Consider the following 18,234-nt stretch of genomic DNA (forward strand, 5'->3'; position numbering starts at 1 on the left):
AGCTTTAGGTTGAGAGCTTTAGATTAGCGCAGGCGTAAGTAGTACAGGTGTAGGTATAATATGAGTGTCAAGGAATGAGAGCCTAGACAAGCGAGTTAGGCTAGTTAAGAAAGTCAGGAGAAAGGGATCGCTCTCTTTGTAGACCGCCAGGCTGAACGGACGCGAGTTAATAAAATAATAGTAATTTCCTCCGTATCGACACTGGAATATTACATTGGTGACCCCGACGTGATCTCGCGTGATAAAAGTGTAAGTACGAAGTGCAGTGATAAGTGGAAATCGCCCCGAAATAGTGACTGCAGAAGCGCAGAAGGTTTTTAACCTCAATGGGCATCCCCTAACGCAACGCACAGCACCGTACTCGAAACGAACACCCGTTCGCCATCGCTAAATTGACCACGCGGTCAAGCAACAGCACGAAGAAGTTCTGGAAAGTGCGGCACCGCAAACCTTGCTGACGTCGTCACACATCGTCAAGCAACATCCACACGAGTACACTATACACTACGATCACCGTGAGAAGTGCATTTGGTCCGGTGTTCCGCAACAGCATAATCAGCTGAATTGTGACCGTGCATATGATAGTGCTGCGTCGGAGGCCTTGCCTTGTCGACCAAACATCACTACAGCGCAGCGCGCAACAGCAGCGTTGTAACCGTTTCGCTATATTCGTCAACCACCAATCCGACGAACTTCGGCCGCAGCAGTAGAGAAGAGAAGTGTGGTTCAACGCCCGCACGGCCCCTCAGCAGCACGCAGCAACAGTGAAGAAACGCCAACTCTTGCACTCGTTGCTCCAGCACAGGGCAAATATCATCGAAAGCGGCATATAAGACGTATTCGCCCGTATCCCATTTCGGACCCAGGCGTGTGCATTCCGTAGTATCGCGGATAAACGACAGCCGGCGTGCAGCCGCTGGATCAGCGCAAGAAACCACGTGTACCATCGCCATCGCGGTACACTCCATCGCAGGAAACCACGTGTACCATCGCCATCGCGGTATACCTCATCGCAGTTTGGTCGCAGCCATCGCGGTACATTTGCATCGCAGCCTCATCGAAGCCATCGCGGCACGTGCATCATCCCAGAGGAGTAAGATTCCCTTCATCATCATCACTTTCCGTGACACGTTTTTCACGGGCATCGGTACGTAATCGAACATCTAGAGACGAGGACCATCGCAGTGTGCCAACCGTGAAAACCATCAGCTGTGATAGACATCGAGTGCACCGTTCCGCGGAAAGAGAGACCGCGCACCGTACACGGTGCGCACAGCATCCCGAGCAACGTTTCGCCAGGGGCGTCAACCATCAGCGGTGAGCTCGTTCCAAAACATTTTTATTTTTAATTTGTAAAATTATAAATACAACCGTTCAGCTGGCGAAGGAGTAGGCGATATAATATTGTACACCAACACATATATTCTAAACATATATTCATTCACAACATTACCATTATATTCACACAAAACATTTTTCAAATATTACACGCATTTATTACCATCACATACACATTTATAATAAGACACACACCTTTATATACACGTATTATTTCATTTAGCATTTTTTTCTCATTTCGAATATTTTTCTATTCATATTTTACAAATTACTTTTACAAGAACACATTTGGTAGCGTTTAAGAATACGTAACGCGAAAGATTGTATAAATTAGAGATATTTTCAATAGGAATTTTAGTAGGCAGGTAGTAATGTTGCCAGTTGGAGAAAAAATCTTGCTGAAGCTGGTGTTTCGGGGTTCGGTCGGCCCCAGACTCTCCTCCGGTGGTGGAGCGCATTTCAACAAAACTACCGCAATTTTGGGAGGAGGTTCCAGAGGTTTGGTTCGCTCAAGCGGAAGCGGAGTTTGAGCTTTCGAAAATCACTCGGGAGCGTACGCAGTATTCATACCTTATTGCTGCACTCTCTAAAGAGGTGTTGGGGAAGGTTCTCGATATAATAAAAATCCAGATCCGATCAAACCATATTCCAATTTAAAGGAGCAATTGTTGAATAGGTTGACAAGCAGCGAGGAGACTCGTTTATCAAAGCTCCTATACCATGTTGAAATTGGTGATCGAACTCCATCAGAGTTCTATCGCCATATGATTCAACTCGCGGGAAATTCGACAGATCTATCCATGGCACTTGTAAAAAGCTGTGGAAGTCGAGGTTGCCCAAATCTATCGAAGTTGCATTGATAGCAGTTGATAGCAAAGATCACATCGAACAAATGCGGATTGCCGATAGATTGTGGGAGTGTACACACGGTGAGGGAATATCCGAAGTGCACGCTAGAGCTTCAGTGCCACAGGATTCTCTGGCCAATATACTTCGTCGTGAAGTTAACGAGCTAAAAGATATGGTGAAGAAGATGACATTCAATTCCAACCAGGGACCTCGCAACCGCGGGCGGAGTGTTTCAGGACAAAACAGAGCATCCGACAAAGAACCCCATCTAACGTAAGGAAGCACCCTTTTTGTTGGTATCATTTCCGTTTCGGAAATGCCGCCAATAGATGCTTGGAACCCTGTAATTTTACAGCGTCGCAAGCAGCTAATGAAGCGCGGAACAAAAAACTAAGTGGCTCACGGAGGTGGCGGATCTCCCAAGGGCAAACAACAGTTTTCCTCCACGTCTATTTATAAATGATGAAGTAACTACATTCACATTCCTAATAGACACGGGAGCTGATGTATCCGTCATACCAGTTAGTTTGGTCGGAAAAGCATACAAACCAACAGACATGGTACTGCAAGCAGCCAATGGTAGTACTATCGCGACATATAGTACGAAGCTGTTTCAGTTAAGTCTCGGTTTAAAAAGACTTTTCAGCCATGTTTTTATAATTGCGTCCGTTAATCGACGATAATTGCGTCCGTTAATATAATGGTGGATCTTAGAAGACGTAGATTACTCGATTCGGTCACTCAATTAACGACCAAAGGCACATTGGCACAACTAGATACACCATCTCCGAAACATTTTTTGGTAGAAGCTGGGAGTTTGGAAAGGTTTTGCACCAATTTCCTTCGTTGGTAGAGCCCCAGACTATAAGAAACCGGTAAACCATAATGTTTTGCATTACATAGAGACAAAGGGCCACTGCCATTTGCAAAACCACGTCGCCTTGATCCAGAGAAACATAAAATTGCCTTAGCAGAATTCCAACAAATGATAAACCTTGGAATATGTCGTCCATCTTCCTCACCAGGATCCTCCCCTTGCATATGGTACCAAAAGGAGACCAAGATTGGCGACCATGCGGCGACTACCGTCGGCTAAATGCAATCACAACGCCAGATAGATACCCCATTCCTCATATACAGGATTTCACTATGAATTTACACGGGTGCAAGTATTTTTCAAAATTAGACCTGATAAGGGCGTATCACATGATTCAATAGCAGAGGAAGATGTACACAAGACAGCTATCACAACACCTTTCGGAATGTTCGAATTCTTAAGAATGCCTTTCGGCCTTAGAAATGCAGGTCAAACATTCCAAAGGTTTATGAATAGTCTATTCAACGGTTTTGATTTCGTTTTCGTCTACATTGACGACATTTTAATCGCTAGTCCGACAAAGGAACTTCACCTTGAACACTTACAAAGGGTATTCAATCGGCTAGCAGAATACGACATAAAAATCAAACCAACTAAATGTGCGCTAGGACTTTCTACTATCGATTTTCTAGGGCATACAATCTCAGATAAAGGAATTACACCATGCTCAAAGAAGGTAGAGGCGATACAATCATTTCCAACACCGCATTCGTTAAAACAATTGCAACGATTTGTTGGAATGATAAACTATTATCACCGTTTTCTGCCATGGCTTTCCGATGCGCTGAGACCCTTGCACAAACTTATTGCTGAACATGGTAGTAAGAAAAATAAAAAACATTCGAGTGGTCGGAGGAATGTGACAAAGCAGTTCGTCAGGTCAAGTCTGATCTAGTTCACGCTACGATACTGTCACACCCAAAACCGACGCACAATACTCATTAACTACAGACGCGTCCAATTACGCTGTAGGAGCCGTACTACAACAACATTACCAAGGGAAGTGTCAACCGTTGGCATTTTTTCCAAACTAATATCTCCGACAGAACAAAAATACTCCACGTTCGACAGAGAGCTGTTAGCAATAGTCCTCAGTATAAAAAATTTTAGACATTTTTAGAGGGAAGGTCATTTGTCATCTACACCGACCATAAACCACTCACGACAGCATTGACTTCGAAAGCTGAGAAGTCACCGCGACAAAATCGACACCTTGATTTTATTTCTCAATTCTCAAGTGATATACGGTACATAAGAGGAGACAGTAATGTGGTCGCTGATGCTCTCTCGCGTTTAGGAGAAGCAGATGCCATAGAAGACATAAATTATCAAGTTGTCTCCGACCATCAACGCTCGGATGAGCAATTGCAAAACTTATTAAACAACGAGAAATGTCATGACTCAAAATACACGCTTGAAAAAATAAAACTTGGAGAAGCAGATTTGGTATTCGAGTCTTCGACAGGAAAAACCGGCTCTACGTTCCCATGTCGTTACGAAAGGAAATTTTCGACGGCATTCACAACATTGCCCATCCAGGGATTAGAGCGTCGCGAAAAATGATTTCGGAGAGATATTTTTGGCCAGCGATGAACAGTGTCGTAGCAAACTGGGTTAAGGCTTGTCTGGGGTGCCAGAAAGCAAAAGTAATCCGTCACACAAAATCCCCGATAGAATCATTTGCAGTGCCAAAGGTAGGTTCGACCATATCCATATAGATATCGTCGGCCCCTTACCTTCGTCCGAAGACAAATCATACCTCTTAACGGTCGTGGATCGATTCACAAGGTGGCCAGAAGCCTACCCATTGTCAGACATATCAGCGATCACCGTGGCAAAAACTTTCGTAGAGCAATACGTATCCCGTTTTGGTTGCCCATTGAGAATCACCACAGATAGAGGTCGCCAGTTTACGTCAAGGTTGTTTACCGAAATGACTAAACTATTGGGCACACACCAGATACAAACAACAGCGTACCATCCGCAAGCTAACGGAATGGTTGAACGTTTTCACCGACAGTTGAAGGAGGCGTTAAAAGCTTGTGGGGACACTATCAGGTGGACACAACGGTTGCCATTAATCCTACTCGGTATTAGGATAGCATATAAAGAGGAAATCAAAGGTTCTCCCGCAGAGATGGTATATGGCCAAAGTCTGAGACTGCCAGCCGAAGTATTTGTACCATCTAAACCCAATTCCACTGACGATTTCCCCGATTTTATTGTGGACCTAAAAAGCGTTTAAGTGCGTAGAACCAATACCACCAAAACACCAAAGTTCATCGTCCTGCTATTTGCCCAACGCCCTAAATAATTGCAAAAATGTTTTCATTCGGGTTGACAAGGTGAAAACAGGGCTCCAAGCGCCTTACGAAGGACCTTATCCAATCATAAGAAGGTGCAGAAAATTTTTGTTATAAAAGAAACGACAAAAATGAGTCGATTTCTGTCGATCGACTCAAACCAGCTTTTGATTCCGCACCCGAGACAAAGATCATTCCTCTGGAGCCTTCCACCACAGCCAAACCAAACAAACATGTTCGTTTTCGATGACGTATCAGTGCACAAAGCATGCATACGGCATCCCAAACGGATCGCGACTCCGTCACTGGCGGGGGTTCTGTGGTGATCAGCGCCACCTACATGTGAAACACCATGCGTCAGAGCTTTAGAGCTTTAGCTTTAGGTTGAGAGCTTTAGATTAGCGCAGGCGTAAGTAGTACAGGTGTAGGTATAATATGAGTGTCAAGGAATGAGAGCCTAGACAAGCGAGTTAGGCTAGTTAAGAAAGTCAGGAGAAAGGGATCGCTCTCTTTGTGCTAGACCGCCAGGCTGAACGGACGCGAGTTAATAAAATAATAGTAATTTCCTCCGTATCGACACTGGAATATTACACCATCTTGCACTTTTGAATGGCCTTGAAATTTGATGTTGAATTTTGTTGCCATCTATTATCGTTGTTACGGCCATGTTTCATCCAAATGAAGTCATCTTGCACTATTTCAATGGCCTTGAAATTTGATGTTGAGTTTTGTTGCCATCTATTATCGTTGTTACGGCCATGTTTCATTCAAATGAAGCCATCTTTCACTATTTCAATGGCCTTGAAATTTGATGTTGAGTTTTGTTGTCATCTATTATCGTTGTTACGGCCATGTTTCATCCAAATGAAGCCATCTTGCACTATTTCAATGGCCTTGAAATTTGATGTTGAGTTTTGTTGCCATCTATTATCGTTGTTACGGCCATGTTTCATCCAAATGAAGCCATCTTGCACTATTTTAATGGCCTTGAAATTAGATGTTGAGATCCGTTGTCATTTATTCATTTATCTCTTTGGCTTTATCGATATTTATACGCTTTCTTTTATCCTCGTTTGATTCGTGTACCAATTATCACACCAAAGAACGGCCCTGCTTGGTCTGACCGCCACCTTAAAAACTTAAAAGAGCTAAGGAAGCTGCATTAATAAAATATACGAAGTACCGATCACCTGTTAATAAAAGCATATTAAACGAAACAACTCGCTTGTACCGTAGTTACAATAAAATACGCTACGGTGGCTACTTGTCTCGGTTGGAGAAGAATTTCATCAAAAGGCCCAAAGCTCTCTGGAGTTTTCGTAAGAAACACAATAGTACAAATGTGACACCTAAATCGATTTACCACAATGACCGAGCTGGTTCAACTGCTTCAGATATTTGTGATATAATTGCGTGTAGATTCGAGGAGGCATACACAATCTCAACTACTGACGACAATATTATCACCAACGCTTTGATTAATACTCCTAATGATGTCATCGACCTTAATTTAACTAATATATCGCAAGAATCTGTTCTAAATGTGCTCAAAGCAGTCAAACCCAAAGCTAGTCCTGGCCCAGATGGTATTCCTACCATCATTCTCAGCCGATGCTGTGAGTCCATTGCGCCGATCTTCACCAAAATTTTTAATTTTTCGCTGCAACAAGGAGAATTCCCTCTATTTGGAAGAGTTCATGGATTGTCCCCATATTTAAAAAGGTGACAAGGAACATGCAGCCAACTATAGAGGCATAACATCACTCAGTGCTGGAGCCAAAGTTTTTGAGAAAGTGATCCAAACAAGTTTACTCACGGCTTCATATCACTATATTAGCCCTCAACAACACGGTTTCGTTCCAAAGCGGTCGACGATTACTAACCTTGTTGACTTTACATCACAATGTCTCCGTAACATGGATAGCAGGATGCAAACAGATGCAGTTTATATGGATTTAAAGGCCGCTTTTGATAGCATCGATCACAACATCCTTTTAGCCAAGATGAATAAGTTGGGACTTGGGCGAAATTTCATATGCTGGTTAGAATCGTACCTTGTCAATCGATCGTATGCTGTATCTTTCTCACGGTGCCATTCAAGGTCTTTCATTGCATCATCTGGTGTGCCACAAGGTAGCAACCTGGGTCCACTACTGTTCGTACTGTTCATCAACGACCTATCGTATGTAGTACCAGCAGTGAATCATTTAATGTATGCAGATGACATTAAAATCTACATGACGATAAAAATGACACAGACCACTCGAGCTACAACAATACCTTCTCGATTTTCACCAATGGTGCAATCGAAACCGCCTGAGCCTCTGCATTGAAAAATGCCGAGTCATTTCATTCACACGAGCACGAGAAATTAAGAACACCAGCTACACAGTAAACGGTTTACCAATAGAACGCACTAATGCTATGAAGGATCTCGAGTCATACTGGATTCAAAGCTGTCATTTGACCAGCAAACAGAGGAGGTGATTAGCCGAGGTAATCAATTGCTTGGCATGTTGTTTCGGATAACAAGAGATTTCAAAGACCCAGTCTGCATCAAAGCGTTATACTGTGGTATTATCCGCCCGGTACTCGAATACGCCTGTGTCGTCTGGAAGCCCTCAACCCAAAGACTTTCTGAGAGAATGGAATCGATACAGCGTCGCATATCCCGATACGCAACACGCTTGTTACCTTGACCACCTGGCAGTCAGTTACCACCTTATGAAACGCGACTTCTGCTCCTCGGATGTCCTTGAAGTTTGATGTTGAGTTTTGTTGCCATCTATTAACGTGACTATCGCCATGTTTCATCCAAATGAAGCCATCTTGCACTATTTGAATGGCCTTGAAATTTGATGTTGAGTTTTGTTGCCATCTATTATCGTTGTTACGGCCATGTTTCATCCAAATGAAGCCATCTTGCACTATTTGAATGGCCTTGAAATTTGATGTTGAGTTTTGTTGCCATCTATTATCGTTGTTACGGCCATGTTTCATCCAAATGAAGCCATCTTGCACTATTTCAATGGCCTTGAAATTTGATGTTGAGTTTTGTTGCCATCTATTATCGTTGTTACGGCCATGTTTCATCCAAATGAAGCCATCTTGCACTATTTCAATGGCCTTGAAATTTGATGTTGAATTTTGTTGCCATCTATTATCGTTGTTACGGCCATGTTTCATCCAAATGAAGCCATCTTGCACTATTTCAATGGCCTTGAAATTTGATGTTGAGTTTTGTTGCCATCTATTATCGTTGTTACGGCCATGTTTCATCCAAATGAAGCCATCTTTCACTATTTCAATGGCCTTGAAATTTGATGTTGAGTTTGTTGCCATCTATTATCGTTGTTACGGCCATGTTTCATCCAAATGAAGCCATCTTGCACTATTTCAATGGCCTTGAAATTTGATGTTGAGTTTTGTTGCCATCTATTATCGTTGTTACGGCCATGTTTCATCCAAATGAAGCCATCTTGCACTATTTGAATGGCCTTGAAATTTGATGTTGAGTTTTGTTGCCATCTATTATCGTTGTTACGGCCATGTTTCATCCAAATGAAGCCATCTTGCACTATTTGAATGGCCTTGAAATTTGATGTTGAGTTTTGTTGCCATCTATTATCGTTGTTACGGCCATGTTTCATCCAAATGAAGCCATCTTGCACTATTTGAATGGCCTTGAAATTTGATGTTGTTTTGTTGCCATCTATTATCGTTGTTACGGCCATGTTTCATCCAAATGAAGCCATCTTGCACTATTTCAATGGCCTTGAAATTTGATGTTGAGTTTTGTTGCCATCTATTATCGTTGTTACGGCCATGTTTCATCAAATGAAGCCATCTTGCACTATTTGAATGGCCTTGAAATTTGATGTTGAGTTTTGTTGCCATCTATTATCGTTGTTACGGCCATGTTTCATCCAAATGAAGCCATCTTGCACTATTTCAATGGCCTTGAAATTTGATGTTGAGTTTTGTTGCCATCTATTATCGTTGTTACGGCCATGTTTCATCCAAATGAAGCCATCTTGCACTATTTCAATGGCCTTGAAATTTGATGTTGAGTTTTGTTGCCATCTATTATCGTTGTTACGGCCATGTTTCATCCAAATGAAGCCATCTTGCACTATTTCAATGGCCTTGAAATTTGATGTTGAGTTTTGTTGCCATCTATTATCGTTGTTACGGCCATGTTTCATCCAAATGAAGCCATCTTGCACTATTTCAATGGCCTTGAAATTTGATGTTGAGTTTTGTTGCCATCTATTATCGTTGTTACGGCCATGTTTCATCCAAATGAAGCCATCTTGCACTATTTCAATGGCCTTGAAATTTGATGTTGAGTTTTGTTGCCATCTATTATCGTTGTTACGGCCATGTTTCATCCAAATGAAGCCATCTTGCACTATTTCAATGGCCTTGAAATTTGATGTTGAGTTTTGTTGCCATCTATTATCGTTGTTACGGCCATGTTTCATCCAAATGAAGCCATCTTGCACTATTTGAATGGCCTTGAAATTTGATGTTGAGTTTTGTTGCCATCTATTATCGTTGTTACGGCCATGTTTCATCCAAATGAAGCCATCTTGCACTATTTCAATGGCCTTGAAATTTGATGTTGAGTTTTGTTGCCATCTATTATCGTTGTTACGGCCATGTTTCATCCAAATGAAGCCATCTTGCACTATTTCAATGGCCTTGAAATTTGATGTTGAGTTTTGTTGCCATCTATTATCGTTGTTACGGCCATGTTTCATCCAAATGAAGCCATCTTGCACTATTTCAATGGCCTTGAAATTTGATGTTGAGTTTTGTTGCCATCTATTATCGTTGTTACGGCCATGTTTCATCCAAATGAAGCCATCTTGCACTATTTCAATGGCCTTGAAATTTGATGTTGAGTTTTGTTGCCATCTATTATCGTTGTTACGGCCATGTTTCATCCAAATGAAGCCATCTTGCACTATTTCAATGGCCTTGAAATTTGATGTTGAGTTTTGTTGCCATCTATTATCGTTGTTACGGCCATGTTTCATCCAAATGAAGCCATCTTGCACTATTTCAATGGCCTTGAAATTTGATGTTGAGTTTTGTTGCCATCTATTATCGTTGTTACGGCCATGTTTCATCCAAATGAAGCCATCTTGCACTATTTCAATGGCCTTGAAATTTGATGTTGAGTTTTGTTGCCATCTATTATCGTTGTTACGGCCATGTTTCATCCAAATGAAGCCATCTTGCACTATTTCAATGGCCTTGAAATTTGATGTTGAGTTTTGTTGCCATCTATTATCGTTGTTACGGCCATGTTTCATCCAAATGAAGCCATCTTGCACTATTTCAATGGCCTTGAAATTTGATGTTGAGTTTTGTTGCCATCTATTATCGTTGTTACGGCCATGTTTCATCCAAATGAAGCCATCTTGCACTATTTCAATGGCCTTGAAATTTGATGTTGAGTTTTGTTGCCATCTATTATCGTTGTTACGGCCATGTTTCATCCAAATGAAGCCATCTTGCACTATTTCAATGGCCTTGAAATTTGATGTTGAGTTTTGTTGCCATCTATTATCGTTGTTACGGCCATGTTTCATCCAAATGAAGCCATCTTGCACTATTTCAATGGCCTTGAAATTTGATGTTGAGTTTTGTTGCCATCTATTATCGTTGTTACGGCCATGTTTCATCCAAATGAAGCCATCTTGCACTATTTCAATGGCCTTGAAATTTGATGTTGAGTTTTGTTGCCATCTATTATCGTTGTTACGGCCATGTTTCATCCAAATGAAGCCATCTTGCACTATTTCAATGGCCTTGAAATTTGATGTTGAGTTTTGTTGCCATCTATTATCGTTGTTACGGCCATGTTTCATCCAAATGAAGCCATCTTGCACTATTTCAATGGCCTTGAAATTTGATGTTGAGTTTTGTTGCCATCTATTATCGTTGTTACGGCCATGTTTCATCCAAATGAAGCCATCTTGCACTATTTCAATGGCCTTGAAATTTGATGTTGAGTTTTGTTGCCATCTATTATCGTTGTTACGGCCATGTTTCATCCAAATGAAGCCATCTTGCACTATTTCAATGGCCTTGAAATTTGATGTTGAGTTTTGTTGCCATCTATTATCGTTGTTACGGCCATGTTTCATCCAAATGAAGCCATCTTGCACTATTTCAATGGCCTTGAAATTTGATGTTGAGTTTTGTTGCCATCTATTATCGTTGTTACGGCCATGTTTCATCCAAATGAAGCCATCTTGCACTATTTCAATGGCCTTGAAATTTGATGTTGAGTTTTGTTGCCATCTATTATCGTTGTTACGGCCATGTTTCATCCAAATGAAGCCATCTTGCACTATTTCAATGGCCTTGAAATTTGATGTTGAGTTTTGTTGCCATCTATTATCGTTGTTACGGCCATGTTTCATCCAAATGAAGCCATCTTGCACTATTTCAATGGCCTTGAAATTTGATGTTGAGTTTTGTTGCCATCTATTATCGTTGTTACGGCCATGTTTCATCCAAATGAAGCCATCTTGCACTATTTCAATGGCCTTGAAATTTGATGTTGAGTTTTGTTGCCATCTATTATCGTTGTTACGGCCATGTTTCATCCAAATGAAGCCATCTTGCACTATTTCAATGGCCTTGAAATTTGATGTTGAGTTTTGTTGCCATCTATTATCGTTGTTACGGCCATGTTTCATCCAAATGAAGCCATCTTGCACTATTTCAATGGCCTTGAAATTTGATGTTGAGTTTTGTTGCCATCTATTATCGTTGTTACGGCCATGTTTCATCCAAATGAAGCCATCTTGCACTATTTCAATGGCCTTGAAATTTGATGTTGAGTTTTGTTGCCATCTATTATCGTTGTTACGGCCATGTTTCATCCAAATGAAGCCATCTTGCACTATTTCAATGGCCTTGAAATTTGATGTTGAGTTTTGTTGCCATCTATTATCGTTGTTACGGCCATGTTTCATCCAAATGAAGCCATCTTGCACTATTTCAATGGCCTTGAAATTTGATGTTGAGTTTTGTTGCCATCTATTATCGTTGTTACGGCCATGTTTCATCCAAATGAAGCCATCTTGCACTATTTCAATGGCCTTGAAATTTGATGTTGAGTTTTGTTGCCATCTATTATCGTTGTTACGGCCATGTTTCATCCAAATGAAGCCATCTTGCACTATTTCAATGGCCTTGAAATTTGATGTTGAGTTTTGTTGCCATCTATTATCGTTGTTACGGCCATGTTTCATCCAAATGAAGCCATCTTGCACTATTTCAATGGCCTTGAAATTTGATGTTGAGTTTTGTTGCCATCTATTATCGTTGTTACGGCCATGTTTCATCCAAATGAAGCCATCTTGCACTATTTCAATGGCCTTGAAATTTGATGTTGAGTTTTGTTGCCATCTATTATCGTTGTTACGGCCATGTTTCATCCAAATGAAGCCATCTTGCACTATTTCAATGGCCTTGAAATTTGATGTTGAATTTTGTTGCCATCTATTATCGTTGTTACGGCCATGTTTCATCCAAATGAAGCCATCTTGCACTATTTCAATGGCCTTGAAATTTGATGTTGAGTTTTGTTGCCATCTATTATCGTTGTTACGGCCATGTTTCATCCAAATGAAGCCATCTTGCACTATTTCAATGGCCTTGAAATTTGATGTTGAGTTTTGTTGCCATCTATTATCGTTGTTACGGCCATGTTTCATCCAAATGAAGCCATCTTGCACTATTTCAATGGCCTTGAAATTTGATGTTGAGTTTTGTTGCCATCTATTATCGTTGTTACGGCCATGTTTCATCCAAATGAAGCCATCTTGCACTATTTCAATGGCCTTGAAATTTGATGTTGAGTTTTGTTGCCATCTATTATCGTTGTTACGGCCATGTTTCATCCAAATGAAGCCATCTTGCACTATTTCAATGGCCTTGAAATTTGATGTTGAGTTTTGTTGCCATCTATTATCGTTGTTACGGCCATGTTTCATCCAAATGAAGCCATCTTGCACTATTTCAATGGCCTTGAAATTTGATGTTGAGTTTTGTTGCCATCTATTATCGTTGTTACGGCCATGTTTCATCCAAATGAAGCCATCTTGCACTATTTCAATGGCCTTGAAATTTGATGTTGAGTTTTGTTGCCATCTATTATCGTTGTTACGGCCATGTTTCATCCAAATGAAGCCATCTTGCACTATTTCAATGGCCTTGAAATTTGATGTTGAGTTTTGTTGCCATCTATTATCGTTGTTACGGCCATGTTTCATCCAAATGAAGCCATCTTGCACTATTTCAATGGCCTTGAAATTTGATGTTGAGTTTTGTTGCCATCTATTATCGTTGTTACGGCCATGTTTCATCCAAATGAAGCCATCTTGCACTATTTCAATGGCCTTGAAATTTGATGTTGAGTTTTGTTGCCATCTATTATCGTTGTTACGGCCATGTTTCATCCAAATGAAGCCATCTTGCACTATTTCAATGGCCTTGAAATTTGATGTTGAGTTTTGTTGCCATCTATTATCGTTGTTACGGCCATGTTTCATCCAAATGAAGCCATCTTGCACTATTTCAATGGCCTTGAAATTTGATGTTGAGTTTTGTTGCCATCTATTATCGTTGTTACGGCCATGTTTCATCCAAATGAAGCCATCTTGCACTATTTCAATGGCCTTGAAATTTGATGTTGAGTTTTGTTGCCATCTATTATCGTTGTTACGGCCATGTTTCATCCAAATGAAGCCATCTTGCACTATTTCAATGGCCTTGAAATTTGATGTTGAGTTTTGTTGCCATCTATTATCGTTGTTACGGCCATGTTTCATCCAAATGAAGCCATCTTGCACTATTTCAATGGCCTTGAAATTTGATGTTGAGTTTTGTTGCCATCTATTATCGTTGTTACGGCCATGTTTCATCCAAATGAAGCCATCTTGCACTATTTCAATGGCCTTGAAATTTGATGTTGAGTTTTGTTGCCATCTATTATCGTTGTTACGGCCATGTTTCATCCAAATGAAGCCATCTTGCACTATTTCAATGGCCTTGAAATTTGATGTTGAGTTTTGTTGCCATCTATTATCGTTGTTACGGCCATGTTTCATCCAAATGAAGCCATCTTGCACTATTTCAATGGCCTTGAAATTTGATGTTGAGTTTTGTTGCCATCTATTATCGTTGTTACGGCCATGTTTCATCCAAATGAAGCCATCTTGCACTATTTCAATGGCCTTGAAATTTGATGTTGAGTTTTGTTGCCATCTATTATCGTTGTTACGGCCATGTTTCATCCAAATGAAGCCATCTTGCACTATTTCAATGGCCTTGAAATTTGATGTTGAGTTTTGTTGCCATCTATTATCGTTGTTACGGCCATGTTTCATCCAAATGAAGCCATCTTGCACTATTTCAATGGCCTTGAAATTTGATGTTGAGTTTTGTTGCCATCTATTATCGTTGTTACGGCCATGTTTCATCCAAATGAAGCCATCTTGCACTATTTCAATGGCCTTGAAATTTGATGTTGAGTTTTGTTGCCATCTATTATCGTTGTTACGGCCATGTTTCATCCAAATGAAGCCATCTTGCACTATTTCAATGGCCTTGAAATTTGATGTTGAGTTTTGTTGCCATCTATTATCGTTGTTACGGCCATGTTTCATCCAAATGAAGCCATCTTGCACTATTTCAATGGCCTTGAAATTTGATGTTGAGTTTTGTTGCCATCTATTATCGTTGTTACGGCCATGTTTCATCCAAATGAAGCCATCTTGCACTATTTCAATGGCCTTGAAATTTGATGTTGAGTTTTGTTGCCATCTATTATCGTTGTTACGGCCATGTTTCATCCAAATGAAGCCATCTTGCACTATTTCAATGGCCTTGAAATTTGATGTTGAGTTTTGTTGCCATCTATTATCGTTGTTACGGCCATGTTTCATCCAAATGAAGCCATCTTGCACTATTTCAATGGCCTTGAAATTTGATGTTGAGTTTTGTTGCCATCTATTATCGTTGTTACGGCCATGTTTCATCCAAATGAAGCCATCTTGCACTATTTCAATGGCCTTGAAATTTGATGTTGAGTTTTGTTGCCATCTATTATCGTTGTTACGGCCATGTTTCATCCAAATGAAGCCATCTTGCACTATTTCAATGGCCTTGAAATTTGATGTTGAGTTTTGTTGCCATCTATTATCGTTGTTACGGCCATGTTTCATCCAAATGAAGCCATCTTGCACTATTTCAATGGCCTTGAAATTTGATGTTGAGTTTTGTTGCCATCTATTATCGTTGTTACGGCCATGTTTCATCCAAATGAAGCCATCTTGCACTATTTCAATGGCCTTGAAATTTGATGTTGAGTTTTGTTGCCATCTATTATCGTTGTTACGGCCATGTTTCATCCAAATGAAGCCATCTTGCACTATTTGAATGGCCTTGAAATTTGATGTTGAGTTTTGTTGCCATCTATTATCGTTGTTACGGCCATGTTTCATCCAAATGAAGCCATCTTGCACTATTTCAATGGCCTTGAAATTTGATGTTGAGTTTTGTTGCCATCTATTATCGTTGTTACGGCCATGTTTCATCCAAATGAAGCCATCTTGCACTATTTCAATGGCCTTGAAATTTGATGTTGAGTTTTGTTGCCATCTATTATCGTTGTTACGGCCATGTTTCATCCAAATGAAGCCATCTTGCACTATTTGAATGGCCTTGAAATTTGATGTTGAGTTTTGTTGCCATCTATTATCGTTGTTACGGCCATGTTTCATCCAAATGAAGCCATCTTGCACTATTTCAATGGCCTTGAAATTTGATGTTGAGTTTTGTTGCCATCTATTATCGTTGTTACGGCCATGTTTCATCCAAATGAAGCCATCTTGCACTATTTCAATGGCCTTGAAATTTGATGTTGAGTTTTGTTGCCATCTATTATCGTTGTTACGGCCATGTTTCATCCAAATGAAGCCATCTTGCACTATTTCAATGGCCTTGAAATTTGATGTTGAGTTTTGTTGCCATCTATTATCGTTGTTACGGCCATGTTTCATCCAAATGAAGCCATCTTGCACTATTTCAATGGCCTTGAAATTTGATGTTGAGTTTTGTTGCCATCTATTATCGTTGTTACGGCCATGTTTCATCCAAATGAAGCCATCTTGCACTATTTCAATGGCCTTGAAATTTGATGTTGAGTTTTGTTGCCATCTATTATCGTTGTTACGGCCATGTTTCATCCAAATGAAGCCATCTTGCACTATTTGAATGGCCTTGAAATTTGATGTTGAGTTTTGTTGCCATCTATTATCGTTGTTACGGCCATGTTTCATCCAAATGAAGCCATCTTGCACTATTTCAATGGCCTTGAAATTTGATGTTGAGTTTTGTTGCCATCTATTATCGTTGTTACGGCCATGTTTCATCCAAATGAAGCCATCTTGCACTATTTCAATGGCCTTGAAATTTGATGTTGAGTTTTGTTGCCATCTATTATCGTTGTTACGGCCATGTTTCATCCAAATGAAGCCATCTTGCACTATTTCAATGGCCTAGAAATTCGATGTTGGAGTTTTGTTGCCATCTAATATCGTAGTTATGGCCATGTTTCATCCAAATGAAGCCATCTTGCACTATTTCAATGGCCTTGAAATTTGATGTTGAGTTTTGTTGCCATCTATTATCGTTGTTACGGCCATGTTTCATCCAAATGAAGCCATCTTGCACTATTTTAATGGCCTTGAAATTGCGATGTTGAGTTTTGTTGCCATCTATTATCGTTGTTATGGCCATGTTTCATCCAAATGAAGCCATCTTGCACTATTTCAATGGCCTTGAAATTTGATGTTGAATTTTGTTGCCATCTATTATCGTTGTTACGGCCATGTTTCATGCAAATGAAGCCATCTTGCACTATTTCAATGGCCTTGAAATTTGATGTTGAGTTTTGTTGCCATCTATTATCGTTGTTACGGCCATGTTTCATCCAAATGAAGCCATCTTGCACTATTTCAATGGCCTTGAAATTTGATGTTGAGTTTTGTTGCCATCTATTATCGTTGTTACGGCCATGTTTCATCCAAATGAAGCCATCTTGCACTATTTGAATGGCCTTGAAATTTGATGTTGAGTTTTGTTGCCATCTATTATCGTTGTTACGGCCATGTTTCATCCAAATGAAGCCATCTTGCACTATTTGAATGGCCTTGAAATTTGATGTTGAGTTTTGTTGCCATCTATTATCGTGTGTTATGGCCATGTTTCATCCAAATGAAGCCATCTTGCACTATTTCAATGGCCTTGAAATTTGATGTTGAATTTGTTGCCATCTATTATCGTTGTTACGGCCATGTTTCATCCAAATGAAGCCATCTTGCACTATTTCAATGGCCTTGAAATTTGATGTTGAGTTTTGTTGCCATCTATTATCGTTGTTACGGCCATGTTTCATCCAAATGAAGCCATCTTGCACTATTTCAATGGCCTTGAAATTTGATGTTGAATTTTGTTGCCATCTATTATCGTTGTTACGGCCATGTTTCATCCAAATGAAGCCATCTTGCACTATTTCAATGGCCTTGAAATTTGATGTTGAGTTTTGTTGCCATCTATTATCGTTGTTACGGCCATGTTTCATCCAAATGAAGCCATCTTGCACTATTTCAATGGCCTTGAAATTCGATGTTGAATTTTGTTGCCATCTATTATCGTTGTTACGGCCATGTTTCATCCAAATGAAGCCATCTTGCACTATTTGAATGGCCTTGAAATTTGATGTTTAGTTTTGTTGCCATCTATTATCGTTGTTACGGCCATGTTTCATCCAAATGAAGC

This window comes from Anopheles arabiensis, unplaced genomic scaffold (genome assembly GCF_016920715.1).
Source record: "Anopheles arabiensis isolate DONGOLA unplaced genomic scaffold, AaraD3 Autosomal_pericentromeric_contig0010, whole genome shotgun sequence".
Taxonomy (NCBI): domain Eukaryota; kingdom Metazoa; phylum Arthropoda; class Insecta; order Diptera; family Culicidae; genus Anopheles; species Anopheles arabiensis.